Below are 14,779 nucleotides of genomic sequence, written 5' to 3'. Positions count from 1 at the left end.
GTGAATACAAAAGATGTTTTCAATATGCATCTAGCTATAAAATCATTTCAAAGTCTCATATTATTAATATTACTTGCTATTTATTAGTATTATCATAGTATTATTCATGTTAATAAAGCAACAATTAAAAAACACTCTAAAGTTTTAGGAGCAAAATTTATTATGTGACTAGGAACACTTTGGGACCATAATTTTAATTTGATCTCCACTTAATTCAGGGGAAAGTATTTATATTATTAAAACAATAGCCCAAAATTCTAACACCTATCCAGAAGAAATGATGGCTAGCACCCAAAAATGCTATAGTTAATTCTAAATGATTGTAGGTTTTGGAAAAGATAAAAAGGATGACCTTATGGAGGTATTCTATTGACCCAGTTTTCTCATTATGTTCTTTCTTTTCTTCCCTATTTAACATGTAAAAATCTTCAAGGCTCTCTCTTGAACTGAAAGGGAAAGGATCCTTCCCACATCCAAAATCAACTAATGGGTAGTGTGGGCATATTGATGTCAATATGAACCTGAGTGTAGACTTTCAACCCCTGACTGTCCCTTCTTTTGTTCTTAACTAAATAGAAAATGTGGGAAGTGGATTTTGGAGAATGGATCCTCCAGGATCTTGGGAATGCCTAGGTTTCTCACTTGAAGCTAACTGAAAGCAGGCTCTCTTCTCAGAAAAGAAGAACGCAAATAGGAAAAGTGCAAGCCGTTTCTTAGCTTCCCAAAACAGAGACTGAACAGAACAGAGCAGAGATAAAGGAGAAATGGCTGTTCAGCAATCCTAATAAGTGTCATGTTTTAACCTTCCAGGGGAAGACAATTGGAGTTATAAGCTACTGTAGTATATGTGAAGTCTGTAAATTTATGCTTATGAGTCTTTTGAATTTTGTTATTCAGTCTTATCAGTTCTGTTTTACTTTTTGTGATCTCCTTTGGGGTTTTCTTGGCAAAGATATTAGAGTGATTTGCCATTTCCTTTACTAGCTCATTTTACAGATGAAGAAACTGAGCCAAACTGAGATTAAATGATTTGCCCAGAGTCACACAATTGCCAAGTATCTGAGGTTGGATTTAAACTCAGCTTTTTCTGAGTCTGGGCTCCATCCACTGTGCCACCTACCTACTCTGGCATGTAATAAACACAATAATTTTCTTCCCCTTTACTTCTTTCTTTCCTTCTTCAAAGCCTTTTCCCCTATCATCCTCATAAAATTAGCTTATTCCTTCCCCCTTTTAACTCTTCTTATATACTTTGTCAGATTAGGAACACCTCCAGAATTAATTAGACAAAAATATCCAAATATAAGTCTTTTGTGTTTTCAACATATCTTTTGTGGTAGAGACAAATTCCCAATCTACATAGAAAGGATCTATGCTTTTTGAGGAAGACCCTAAACTTATTTTTCCCAGGGTTCTAGTGTTGGACATAAAGAGCCATTGCTTTTAAATATATAATAAAGTTTTTGTGTAAATTTCTTACCCCCTTTTTTTCTTCCCTCTCCCCTTCAACCTCGAGAGGAGTAACAAAACTAGGGGTGTGAGGATTTGGGGAGTGGGTAGGAGATGTATAAAATTATTCTATACACACTTCTAATTATCAGTCCTTTCTCTGGATGTAACTAACATCCTTCATCATAGTTCTTTGTAGTTAATTTGGGTATTTATAATGTTGAAATGACTTATTCACTCAAAGTTCTTTAAACAATATTTCTGTTACTGTACACAATATTCTCTTAGTTTCACCATGTTTTTCTAAGATCATTGAACTTATCATTCTTATAGTGCAGTAGTATTTCATTACAGTCCCATATCACAACTTATTTAGCTATTCCCCTACTAATGGGTATACTCACAACTTCTACTTCCTTACCTCCATAAAGAGAGCTGCTATAAACATTCTAGAACATATAGGTTCTTTTCCTTTTCCCCTAATCATCCTTGGAAATAGATCAAGTAGCCAATAATGCTGGGTCAAAGGGTATAAAGTACTTTAATAAATCTTTGAGAATAATTTCAGATTGCTGTCCAAAATGGTTGGGTCAGTTCACAATTGTGGTATTCTTTTTCCAAAACACAGCCAGGTGATAAAAGAGTTCAGATCTTTTATTGTGTCCTTCAATATAGCCCGGTTAGCTCGGGCCTATCTCTCCTCTTGGTTCCAAGAGCTCTGCCTGAATGTCTACAAATCTAAAGGTTTGTCCTTCAGACTCCAGCCAGCACCAAGGTAGAAGATGCAATGAATCTCTTTTGCCTCGAAGATAGGGCTTGTAGGCTTTCTTCCAGAGTGCTCCTCTCTGACCCCTGGGAATGCTCCCAAGAAAAAACTCTCCCTCAAGCTCTAAGAGCTTCCTGTATATATATATATGATCTCCCAAAGGTTAACTCCTCCTTCTGGAAAGAGAGGGATTCTGGGTTATCTCCCAGAGTGCTCTCTGGCCCTAAGGGAGATGTGAATTCGGATATCTCATACTAAGCCATATTAATCCCTGAAATCTCCCAAACGTGTGAACTCCATTGAGTACTTAGAAACTTATGAGCTCTCTAAAGGTGTGAACACCAGCATCGTTTCTATCAGTTGTACTTAGTACCTTGTTTTAAGTTCTGGCCCAAAATATCTCCTTCTAAGATCAAATCAATCATATTGAACCATGCCAAATTAGATAATTATTGTCTCTATCAACTTCAATGTCTTAACACTTTGTAAAGATTCCAACACACAATTCTACAAACAATGAATGTTCCAATTTTTCCACTTCCTTTCCAGCATTTGTCATTTTCCCCATCAATTATTTTAGCCAATCTGATAAGTGCAAAATGATATCTCAAATGATATCTGTAGTTCCTTTTGACAAGGAGAATAAAAGAACACATTTTAGAACTTTGAATGAGAAACTCCTTAAACTACCAAGAACTTCCTTGAAGACTAATTTCAATCTTTTTGTCAGTGGTTTTTATTTCTGTTTTTTGCCCTCTTACAAAATAAATTTTACTGCATTGGGGATCTAATTTTACATGGAGGTTTTTTTAAAATAGGTTTTGTGGCTGTAGTTGTGATTGTTTGTACTTTTTTTTTTTTTTTTTTTTTTACCATATTTCCATGTCATGTTGTGCAAGAAAAATCAGACCAAAAGGGAGAAAAAAAGCTATGAGAAAGAAAAAGTAAACAAACAACCCCCCCCCCTCAAATGAAAATACTATGCTTTGATAAACATTCAGTCTCCATAGCTCTCTCTTTCTGGTTGGAGAGGACATTTTCCATCTGCAGTCTATTAGAATTGTCTTGGATCACCACATTACTGAGAAGAACTGAGTCTAACATCATTGTTCATCATGTAACCTTGCGATTACTACTGTGTACAGTGTTCTGCTTATTCTGTTTACTTCACTCAGCTGATGCTGAGAGGTAAGTCTTTCTGAAATGTCCCTGATCATCTTTATAGAATAATAGTATACTATTATATTCATACACCATAATTTATTCAGCCATTCTCTAAATGATGAGCATCCATTCAATTTCCAATTCCTTGACACCACAAAAAGAGTTACTATAGACATTTTTGCACATGTGGGTCCTTTCCCCTCTTCTATGATCTCTTTGGGATAATAATTCATAATTCATGTACAGCTATTGCTCATAAAGATTTTGTATCGATGAGATAGTAGGTATATACATCATTAGTTATTGTTTTGTTCTCTTTTTTCAGTACTAATAGGGCCCAAGATTTTTTCTGTGGCTGTGATATCTTCTCTTTCTTCAGGCACCATGTTTATTGGTCACTCAGCCTCAAAATTGCGTCATTTTCAGTATGAATCTCCTCTGTATATACTTGATAAAATTCAGCTGCTTTTCTTATAATAAATTTGCTCTCTGTAGTGCTATATATATATATATATATATATATATATATATATCTTTTCCATAAGCATATCTGGAACAGTGATTTTAGTGTCCAAGAGCAATAGTTTCACTATCTTGATAGGAAAAAGAAAATACTATAATGATTTTTGCAAATATTTTTCATTATTCTTATATTTGTAGTCTTCCCTTCATTTTTGAATGACCTTGAGATGGTATATAATAGGTACATGCTACAAAATGGATAATTAATAAATGTTTTTATATTAATTTTTTAAAATCATCTAAAGACTACAAGTATCAACATTGACTTAAATCCAGACTGCTTCTCAAACATTTTTCCATGGAAATGTTTTCACTATATTCTTGAGCTCCACTTTCAATACTTATGGCATAAATCTTTTGCCCATCCAATCAAAGCAGAGACAAAGAAGGATAAAAACAAAAATCTAATAGCAGAAAAATAAATTGGTAGATTTTTAAGGTTTTTCAGATTAGAGATAGTTTCATTTTTTTTTTTTTTACTAAATTAGATGAGGAATACTATAAATATAGTGTATCTAGATTTTAGCAATCCAAATTCAAAGAGTAGTTGCTAATGTTTCAATGTCAATATGAGAAGGGGGTTTCCACTAGAGCATTCAGAGTCAGTGAATCTATATTTTATCCTATTTTGATTAGCATTTTTACCATTGACTTAAAGACATAAGACATAAAGAGTATGCCCATAAAATATTCAGATGACACATATCTGTTAGGGATAGCTAGCATATTCCATGACAGAGTTAGTGTATTAAAAAACTTTGAAAAGATAGAGTTTGGGGCTTAAACCAAAAAGATGAAATTCAGTAGGAATAAATAAACAATCTTGAGTATAAAAAACAAAATTTAACAATGCAAGATGGGAGTCATGGATACATAGCCATTTTTCCGAAAAAAATTTGGAGTTGTTAGTGGACTGCAAGCTCAATATGAAACAGAAATGTGATGTGGTGGCCAAAAAAGCTATTGCAATTTGAAGTTTCATTAAGAGTGCATAGTAGAGGTAACTAGGTGGTGCAGTGGATAGATTATCAGCTTTGAATTCAAGATTATCTGAGTCCAAATCCATTTTCAGACACTTGGTAACTGTGTGACCTTGAACAAGTCACTTAATCCCAATTGGCTCAAAAAATAAAAAAGAATTGATAGCTTTCAGGAATAAGAACATAATGATCACTTTTTGCTCTGCTATTTTCAGTCCTCATAGTAATGAGTTTTTAAAGGATATTTATAAACTGGAGACTATCCAGAGGGCAACCAGAGTGGTAAAGGGCATTGAGTCCATATTTAATGAGGCAGAAAAGGCCTAGAGTGGGAAGAAGGGACATGATAGCTCTCTGCAAAGATTAGAAGGATTGTCATGTGGATAAGGAATTGATTTTTTTTTTTTATTGGGCCCTAGAGGGCAGAACCAGCAATACTGGGTAGAAGGTAGAAAGAAGCAAATTTAGCTTGATATTAGGAAAAGCTTCCTAACAATTAAGGCTGTCTAAAAATAGAGTGGGATTGGAAGACTTCCAATAGAGGCTGGGTGATTACTAGTCGTGTGTTCTAACAGGGATTCACTTCATGTGTGAGTTGGACTAGGTGGTCACTGAAGTCCCTTCCAATTTTCAAATTCTGTGCTTCTGGGATTTTAATGAACACATGTTTGTTGAATTCAAATGAAAAAAGATAGAAAAAGTTGAAACTAAAATACAGGATAGCCCCAAAGTTTTACTTGTGACTGACAAATGTATGACTGAGGGGGAAAAGCATGTCAGTTGTCTAATAATTAGAACCAGGACCCTTTTTCAGTTTAGAACAAACTCTAAATGAGGGGGGAAATGTATGGTAGGAGGTAGGCTTTTATACATTGAAAATAATTAATGAAATAAGTATAATTTAAAAGGAAACCATGTAATATTAAGTAATTTGGTTTCTACTTAAAGAAAAGATTATAGATTTTCCCAAGTTGGAAGGAGGAGAATAAATGAGTGTAAATTCCTGAATTCAGAAAAAGAGGTGTCCCACTCCCTCTAAGCATGTGTAAACAACCAAAGGAACACAAAAATAATAGTTGATCAGCATAGGACTGGTTTTCAGATAAGAAATATGGATTGCTTAAGATGTATAATTATAAGATAACTTGCATCAATCATCAGCTCTGACTGGGTTTCTGGTCAGTATAACCTAGGTCCTTCCTTAGTTAAGGATCTCTAAGCAACAGGTGGTCCAGTTTCCCAGCCATGCAGGGCTAGGTTCAAACAAAACAATAAAGTTTACTCCCAATTCCCAGAATTGAATAAAGTTTTCTCACAAGACAGAAGTAGGACTAAACTTATAATTAAATAGAAAGGGAAATGAGCTAATTTCAGAATTGAGTCACAAATGGAATCAGTATGGTTCACTCAATTTCCATAATTAACCACTTGCTTTCCCAATCCCCTCAATTCTCCTGTGCTGATGTTTTATTGTCAAACATTTTCTAAATGTTAGTTTTTATAATAAGTTGAAATTTGCATCATAAAGTAAGTTATCACAGATTCCTAATTTCTCATTTTTTCCTCACTCATACTCTTCTGGAAGCATTATTTATAATTGAAACAATCCAAGGAGTTATCTTTCTTAGGAAGATTGTTGTTGTGGTTCATTCATTTTCAGTCATGTGTGACTCTTCATGATCCCATTTGGAGTTTTCTTTTATTTCTTTTTGGGGGGGCTAAATATATGCTATTCTTTTAAACATATTTCCATATTTGTCGTGTTGTGCAAGAAAAATCAAACCAAAAGAAAAAAAATCACAAGAAAACAAACAAAAAGGTGGAAATACTAATGCTTCAATCCACAGTTTTCCATAGTTCTCTTTCTGCATGTGGTTGACATTTTCCATACCAAATCTATTAGAATTGCCTTGAATAACCACATTATTGTTATAATTTAATATGTTTAGATTATTTATTTATTTTTTGTTTCATAGCTTTTTATTTTTTCAAATACAGGGAAAGATAGTTTTCAACATTTACCTTTGCAGAATTGTGTAACAATTTTTTTCTCCTGTACCCTTTCCTCCCCTAGAAAACAACAACATATTTCAATTTTTTGTCATGCTGTGTAAGAAAAAATTAGATTAAAAGGGAAAAATACATTAGAAGGAAAGGGAAAAAAAACAAGCAAACAACAACAAAAAAGGAATCACCATATTGTTGAGAAGGGCCAACTCCATCGCAGTTGATCATCCTACAATCTTGTTGCTATGTACAATGTTGTCTTGGTTCTGCTTATTTCACTTAGCATCAGTTCATATAGGTCTTTCCAGGCTTTTCTGAAATCAGCCTGCTCTCATTTTTTATAGAATAATATTCCATTATCTTTATATACCATAATTTATTTATTTAACCATTCTCCAATTGGTAGGTATCCACTACACTTCCACTTTCTTGCTATTACAAAAAGAGCTGTTATAAATATGTTTGAGCATATGCATCTTTTTTTTTATTATCTCTTTGGGAATATAGATCCAGTAGTTACACTGTCATTTCAAAGGGTATGCACAGTTTTATAGCCCTTTGGGCATAGGTCCAAACTGCTCCTGATGTTTTCTTAGCCAAAGAAAAAAATCGTATAGTTGTTTGCCATTTCCTTCTCCAGCTCGTTTTACAAATGAGGAAACTGAGACAAACAGGGTTATGTGATTTATGCAAAGTCACATAGCTATTAAATGTCTAACATCAAATTTGAACTCAGATAATGAATTTTCTTGACTCCAGGCTCAGCACTCTATTCACTGTATCAATCTGTTGCCCTCTTAGATAGAAAAGCAGGATTTATTGAGCACCTATAATGCATGTGTCCCTATACTTAACCTTTTATCATTTTAAATAGTCACATTTTTCTTTCTCATTTAGCTACAAGCCAAAAAGCTTCATTTCTTTCCTTCTCTCTATTAGCATCAAATAGAAGAGATTCTAATACCCTATAATATTCTATGTTCTATAATATCTTATTTTTGCTTTAAAATAAAGCATTTATGTCTTCAAAACCATTTTTCCAGTGCTTAGGACTTATAGTATGTACAACACTTGTGTTAAAAGACTGTATCAAAAGATAATCAACAATGTAGGCTTTTGGTCCATTTCAGATAAACTTCAAAACCCTTGAAAAACAGGATGTAAGACAATGGGAGCACAGAACAACCAAATACCTGTTCAGATCAAATATAAGCAAGGCTGTTCCTAAGAACAATTGACATGTCATACTTTTGAAGTTTACAAAGTACTTTGCATACATTATCTTATTTCAATTCCACACTAACCCTTTGAAATAGGTAGGAAGTATAATTACTCTAGTATTACCAGTTGGGAAATAGGCTTAGAAAAGTCACATAATTAGCTTGCAATGATACTCAGCACTAGAATCAGGATGAGAACCCAACCAAGTTTTCTGATTCCAAGATCCAAGCTCTTGTTGCTATATTATGATGTCTCTTGTGAATTGCCTCTAATGTATCCCTCGCCTGGGAGCAAAGTGGGTGAGGACATTTCATAAACATTTGTATTCTATTCACTGAGCTATTTCATGCTGGAGCCCCTAGAAAACAGATAATCAATATAAGATATGGGTTTCCAACTATATTTGATTTTTCTCAGGATCTGATTGCATCACTAATTTCCACAAAAGATGTATTGTGTAGAGTCATATGCTGGATCTTCAGTAAAGATTCTCATTGCATTTATGACTAGTTACTCGAAAAAATAAGTAGGAACAAAGATTTTGTGCAAATGTGCTTAAAAGAAATGGAATTTGGGGAAACTTTTAATTTAAAAAAATCTAGAATTGTCTTTTTCTTACTGATAACTTAATAAATTATAGAATGTTTTCTCATATTGAATTTAGGAGTCATTTAAAAATCTTATGATCAAAATTTTCCACATAGAGCAGTCTAAAGAGGACCTATAGAAGTTGTCATGGCAACCCATCAAGCTGCAGTTCTGTTACTTTTCTGGGTTTGGATCTAGAAAAGGGAGAGCAAGTAATTTGGGTTGATACTGCACCAGGGGACTGCAATACTAGAAACTGAGTTAATCAACAGCTTAAACCCTCTATAATTTTTCTCACTGGTTATTTAACCTGCAGGGGAGAGATAGGTAACAAAAAGGCATAAAAGATTTAATTTGAGCTCTCTAAAAATGCAAATGTCATTCAATTGCTGGTTCTGCTGGAGAGGAGGTAGCCAAGGCAGACCATGGGGAGCCGGTTCTGCCTGAACCATGCTCTCCAAAGGAAGATAAAGACAGATAATTACAGGAGTCAGGTGCATTTATCATAAGGTAGAGGTCTAAAATATTTCTAAGTCTCACACTCCTCCAGAAATCCTGTGTGATACATCTGCAGAAATTTCTTTGTTACTACTTCTTCCTCTTTAACCTTGATTAGGGACTCCCAGTATTAATTTAAAAGTGTCAGTAACATGGACTGAAAGAAAAGTCCCATGTTCACATTTTTTGCCCTAGCCACCATTTGCTAAAGTCAGGGTAGGAAACAGTAAGATTATTCTCTTGAATTACTAGGCAACATACCCTGAGAACTCACCAATCCAATCTTCTGTACAAAAGCCAATTTATTACCACTTATTGGTAATAATATTTAACATCCATTTACCCTAAACTGGATTTGAATACACAAATGGGTTCATCTTCCCTGTGAAGTCTTCATATCATGAGACCTCCTGGGATATACTTTTGTTATAAATTCAGAAGTCCCAATGTATGTGCTCATATATCATCTCTCAGCACCACTAAACTCATTTATTATGGAAGATGTATAGCTTGTATTCAAATGCATTCTTTTCTCTCCTTTTTAATAGAATAAGGCTCACTAATTACTCCAATACATTTTAAACAATTTCATGATGCTTCTACTATACCATTCAGGCCCAAAAAGCCTTTTCCATTCTTAAAATGCTCTTGTTTTTCTCTTTCAGTTGTTTTTGAAAACAGAAATTATAAACCCTACTGAATATGTAACATCTATTGGTGGCCAAAAATATGACCAATAATAATAATCTCAAGGGTATTATTTTTCATCAGACACTTAGCTTTAAAAATTCCAAAAAACTGAAACAATTGAATTATTTTTGTTGCTGTTGCTGATAGTTCTGTTCTTGTTTTGTTATTTACAGTTGGAATGATATAGATTGAGCAAGAGTAGGGTAGTGAATCCTAATTATCTGGAAAATTTCCAGTGTTGAAATCATGTTAATGATTTGTACTATGGAACAAGTGGTTTTATAAGCAACATATAATCGGCATTGTGGAACATGTTTAGGTATATTAAATGAATAAAGTGATTGGTTTCTTAATTATAGGAAGATGCTCACATCTTTGGGAGTTTATTGGAGGTTGTTTGGCATTCTAGAAATTAATCCAAGAGCAAAACTGGCTCTGCAGTTTTGCATTAGAAGAGGGATTTGTGAAATTATTGAAGGGGATGTGAAGACAACTAGAGGAAAGGAAGGAAAGAAAGAAAGATGGAAGAAAGGAAACAAACACTTATGAAGTGCCTACTGTGTGGCTGGCACTGTGTTAAGTTCTTTACAAAGATAATTTTAGGGGCAGGTAGGTGGCACAGTAGATAGAGCACCAGTCCTGAAGTTAGAAGAATCTGAGTTCAAATCTGGTCTCAGACACTTAATACTTACTAGCTGTGTGACCTTGGGCAAGTCACTTAACCCCAATTGCCTCAGCACAAACAAAAACAAAACAAAGATAATTTTATTTAATCTTCACAATAACCATAAGAGGCAGATGCTATTATTAGACTCATTTTACAGTTGAGGAAACTGAGGCAGCAGAAATTAAATGACTTGTCCAGGATCATATAGCTACTAAGTGAGTCTGGATTTGAACTCAGATCTTCCACTCCAGTACCAGTGCTCTATTCACTGTGCCACTTAGCTGCTAAATAACCATTTGAGGTGGAAGGTCTTTTCCAGGATAAGTCACAGGGAATTCTGCTAAAGAGTTTATTTGTATAAAAAAGGTAAAATACAAGGCTTCTCTTGGTTCAAGATATGTAGTGATTTCTGACTGAACCCAGTGATGAGAAAACATTTATTTATCTTCATGTATTATATAACATCCAAATGCTAAATTAACATGTGTTATGAACATGAACCAATTGTTTGAATAGGTTGACAGATATATTCATTTTCATATAAAAAGTTCTTCTCTGCCTTAGCTCAATGAAGATTCTACCCAGATTAAATCTATTATTCTAGGAGCTCTCTAGCCAGTCAGTGTGCTATTAAAATATATATACTCTTCCTCAATTTCTTTTCTACTGCTTTAATACAAGTTTTTGCTACTAAATTATGGGTCTTGTTATCATGGTGCTCTCCAATAAACCCCAAATTTTGATTTCATATAATTTACACTAGGGATGGCAAGCAAGGTCATATGGACCATCAAATAGAGACCATGCCATTGGTCAAAGCAAAAAATGGGAAGGAAGGAGAGAAAACAATATTCCTGATATAGCTAGATCTGTCTGTCTGTCTATCTATCTATCTACCTATCTAATTACTTCTATACACATGTATATAAACACACAAACACATATATACACATGCACACTTTATATAAACTTCACATGTTTTTATAAAGCAGCTAGGTAGTTCAATGGATAAAATTCCAGGCTTAGAATTAGGAAAACCAAAGTTCAAATCAAATACTTATTTGCAATGTGATCCGAGCAAACCATATAACCTGTTTGCCTTAATCCACTGAAGAACGAAATGGCAAACCCCTCTAGTATCTTTGCAAGAAAATCCCAAATGGGGTCACAAAGAGTGGGACATGACTGAACAACTAAATAACAATAGTAAATCATTATATATGGTATATATGCATGTATATACATTCATGCATGTATATAATACATATACTCAGGGTTTTTAACATGTATTACATATGTGTATTTCTGTATGTGTGTTTGTATGTTTATAGCTGGTCAAAACTGTAGCCTGAACTTAATTAGAGGATGGAATCATGCTACAAATAATTGAGATGATCTAAGAGTTGAAGATGCAAAGTAGAAGATGGTTAAGGATAGATTCTTTTTCTGGAGCTTTTCCATTTGATTAACAGTTGGCATCAAGCAGAGACTAAAGACAGGTAAGCAGATGAAACAAGATGTTGAGGCTGGGAAAGATTAGCAATTAATGCATAGGGAGATAGTGGAAAGTGCTGCCTGCTGAGCCTGGAGGAAGGAACAAGCAAGTTCACAAGGCTTGTTTGTAGGCGCAAACATTCCAGGGCTTATTAGCCCTCTGTAACAGAAATAGCAGCAGCTTCATTGTCTCTCCAAAATGAAAAAAAGTTTGAAAACTTACCGCGTGGTTTATGCTTACTTTGCTGTGCTATTGAGTGAATGGATGCTTTTGAAATCTTGACTTTCATTTGCTCATTGAGCCTTTACATTGCATGTGAAGGTACATACCATCTCTGTTTAGTGAGAAAGGAATAATAACTCTTTCATTTAGAAAATCACCCTAAAATGAACTTAAGATAAAGACTGAGACAAGTCACTGGGGCATGAGCAGTGTGGGAAATTGTTTTGCTTTACTATTCATATTTCACTTAAAAATGTTTTTCATTCATTTTCAATCTATGGGGAAAGGTGGAAGGGAGGAGAAAATGGATTTTTGTTAATTGAAAAAAATAAATAAAAAAGAAAGTCACTTTAAGAAATAGGATTTTTTAAAAAGGAAACTTCTCTAAATCTATTAAATTGGATCTTGTGAATCTGCTCTGGACAAGTTTCAAATACAGCTTCAAATACTTTCTAGCTGTGTGATCTGATCTTGGACAAGTTACTCAACCTTTGTTTACCTCAATTTCCTCAGCTGTCAAATATAATAGCTGTCAAAAATAATAGTACCTACCTTACACTCAGGGTTATGAGAATCAAATAAAATATTATTTATTGTGAAAAGTACTCAGCACAGTGCCTATTATATAGTAGGTGCTATATAAATAGTTTTTCGTTTTTCCATTTTTTTTTCTCTTCCCCATTTTATGTGAGGTGCATCTGCTGTCCTCTCCAAGCCTCCATGTTTATATATTCTTCTCACAAATGTTAATTTTGAGAAATAGCAAATTTCATTCCCTTATTATTCCTTTTGTCCCTGAAATGCTTCTTTTATCTTCACTTCTCTTTCCCTCTCAGAACTCTCAGAACAAAACCAATCTGCTCCAAAGATCTCCCAAGACCTTCTTATTTAACTTCCTCAATACCCTTTGAAGACATTAAAATTCCAAAGAAATTCCTGTTTCTTCTCCCCGTTAGAATGTTAGCACCATGCTCAAATATATCAGCTCTGGTTTTTCCTCAGAAATGGTTGAAAATTTTCTCTTTCATTAAAGATTCATCCCCTCATTCCCTTCCCCCACTCATGGGATTATACTCATGTAAGATAAATTATTCTTGGTTGTAAATCTGCATTGCTCACCTTCTAGAATATTGAAATCCACAATTTCCTCTATTTTTTTTCTGAGAAGCTGCCAGGTCTTCCATGACTTTGATTGACAGTGTGATATCTGAATTGCTTTATATATAATATATATATATATATATTGATATGAGAGCTTTAGACTTTTGTGTAACTTTAGTATGGCAGAAATCATTTACTTCAGTTTTTCATTGTATATTTTGGTCCTTATTTAGATTGATATAAATTTCCTGTTTTCACTAAAGTACGTGGGTACTAAGTACTCTGCCTGAAACTAGGCATTGATCCATACTTAACACCGTACACCAAGATAAGGTCAAAATGGGTTCATGACCTAGTCATAAAGAATGAAATTATTAATAAATTAGAGGAACACAGGATAGTTTACCTCTCAGACCTGTGGAAGGGGAAGGTCTTTATGACCAAAGCAGAACTAGAGATCATTACTGATCACAAAATAGAAAATTTTGATTATACCAAACTGAAAAGTTTTTGTACAAACAAAACTAATGCAGACAAGATTAGAAGGGAAGCAATAAGCTGGGAAAATATTTTTACAGACAAAGGCTCTGATAAAGGCCTTATTTCCAAAATATATAGAGAATTAACTCTAATTTATAAAAAATCAAGCCATTCTCCAATTGAAAAATGGTCAAAGGATATGAACAGACAATTCTCAGATGAAGAAATTGAAACTATTTCTAGTCATATGAAAAGATGCTCCAAGTCATTATTAATCAGAGAAATGCAAATTAAGACAACTCTAAGATACCACTACACACCTGCCAGATTGGCTAAGATGACAGGAAAAAATAATGATGATTGTTGGAGGGGATGCGGGAAAACTGGGACATTGATGCATTGTTGGTGGAGTTGTGAACGAATCCAACCATTTTGGAGAGTAGTTTGGAACTATGCTCAAAAAGTTATCAAACTGTGCATACCCTTTGATCCAGCAGTGTTACTGTTGGGCTTATATCCCAAAGAGATTATAAAGAAGGGAAAGGGACCTGTATGTGCACGAATGTTTGTGGCAGCTCTTTTTGTAGTAGCTAGAAACTGGCAACTGAATGGATGTCCATCAGTTGGAGAATGGCTGAATAAATTGTGGTATATGAATATTATGGAATATTACTGTTCTGTAAGAAATAACCAACAGGATGATTTCAGAAAGGCCTGGAGAGACTTACACAAACTGATGCTGAGTGAAATGAGCAGGACCAGGAGATCATTATATACTTCAACAACAATACTATATGATGACCAGTTCTGATGGACCAGGCCATCCTCAGCAACGAGATCAACCAAATCATTTCCAATGGAGCAGTAATGAACTGAACCAGCTATGCCCAGAGAAAGAATTCTGGGAGATGACTAAAAACCATTACATT

The 14,779-nt window shown here is 34.3% G+C and overlaps 1 long non-coding RNA gene across 1 annotated transcript in view; it reads left to right on the top strand.

The window, feature by feature from the left end:
• Positions 1-14,779, top strand: part of LOC116421584 — a 163,298-nt gene that overhangs the window by 9,626 nt on the left and 138,893 nt on the right. Inside the window, exon 2 of the long non-coding RNA XR_004232017.1 lies at positions 11,884-12,051. This is a non-coding gene — a long non-coding RNA (uncharacterized LOC116421584). The remainder of the gene's footprint in view (positions 1-11,883; positions 12,052-14,779) is intronic.

This window comes from Sarcophilus harrisii, chromosome 2 (assembly GCF_902635505.1).
Source record: "Sarcophilus harrisii chromosome 2, mSarHar1.11, whole genome shotgun sequence".
In the NCBI taxonomy this organism is placed as follows: Eukaryota; Metazoa; Chordata; class Mammalia; order Dasyuromorphia; family Dasyuridae; genus Sarcophilus; species Sarcophilus harrisii.
Note: the sequence above shows the minus strand (reverse complement) of the source record. Positions and strands in the feature narration are given on the sequence as shown.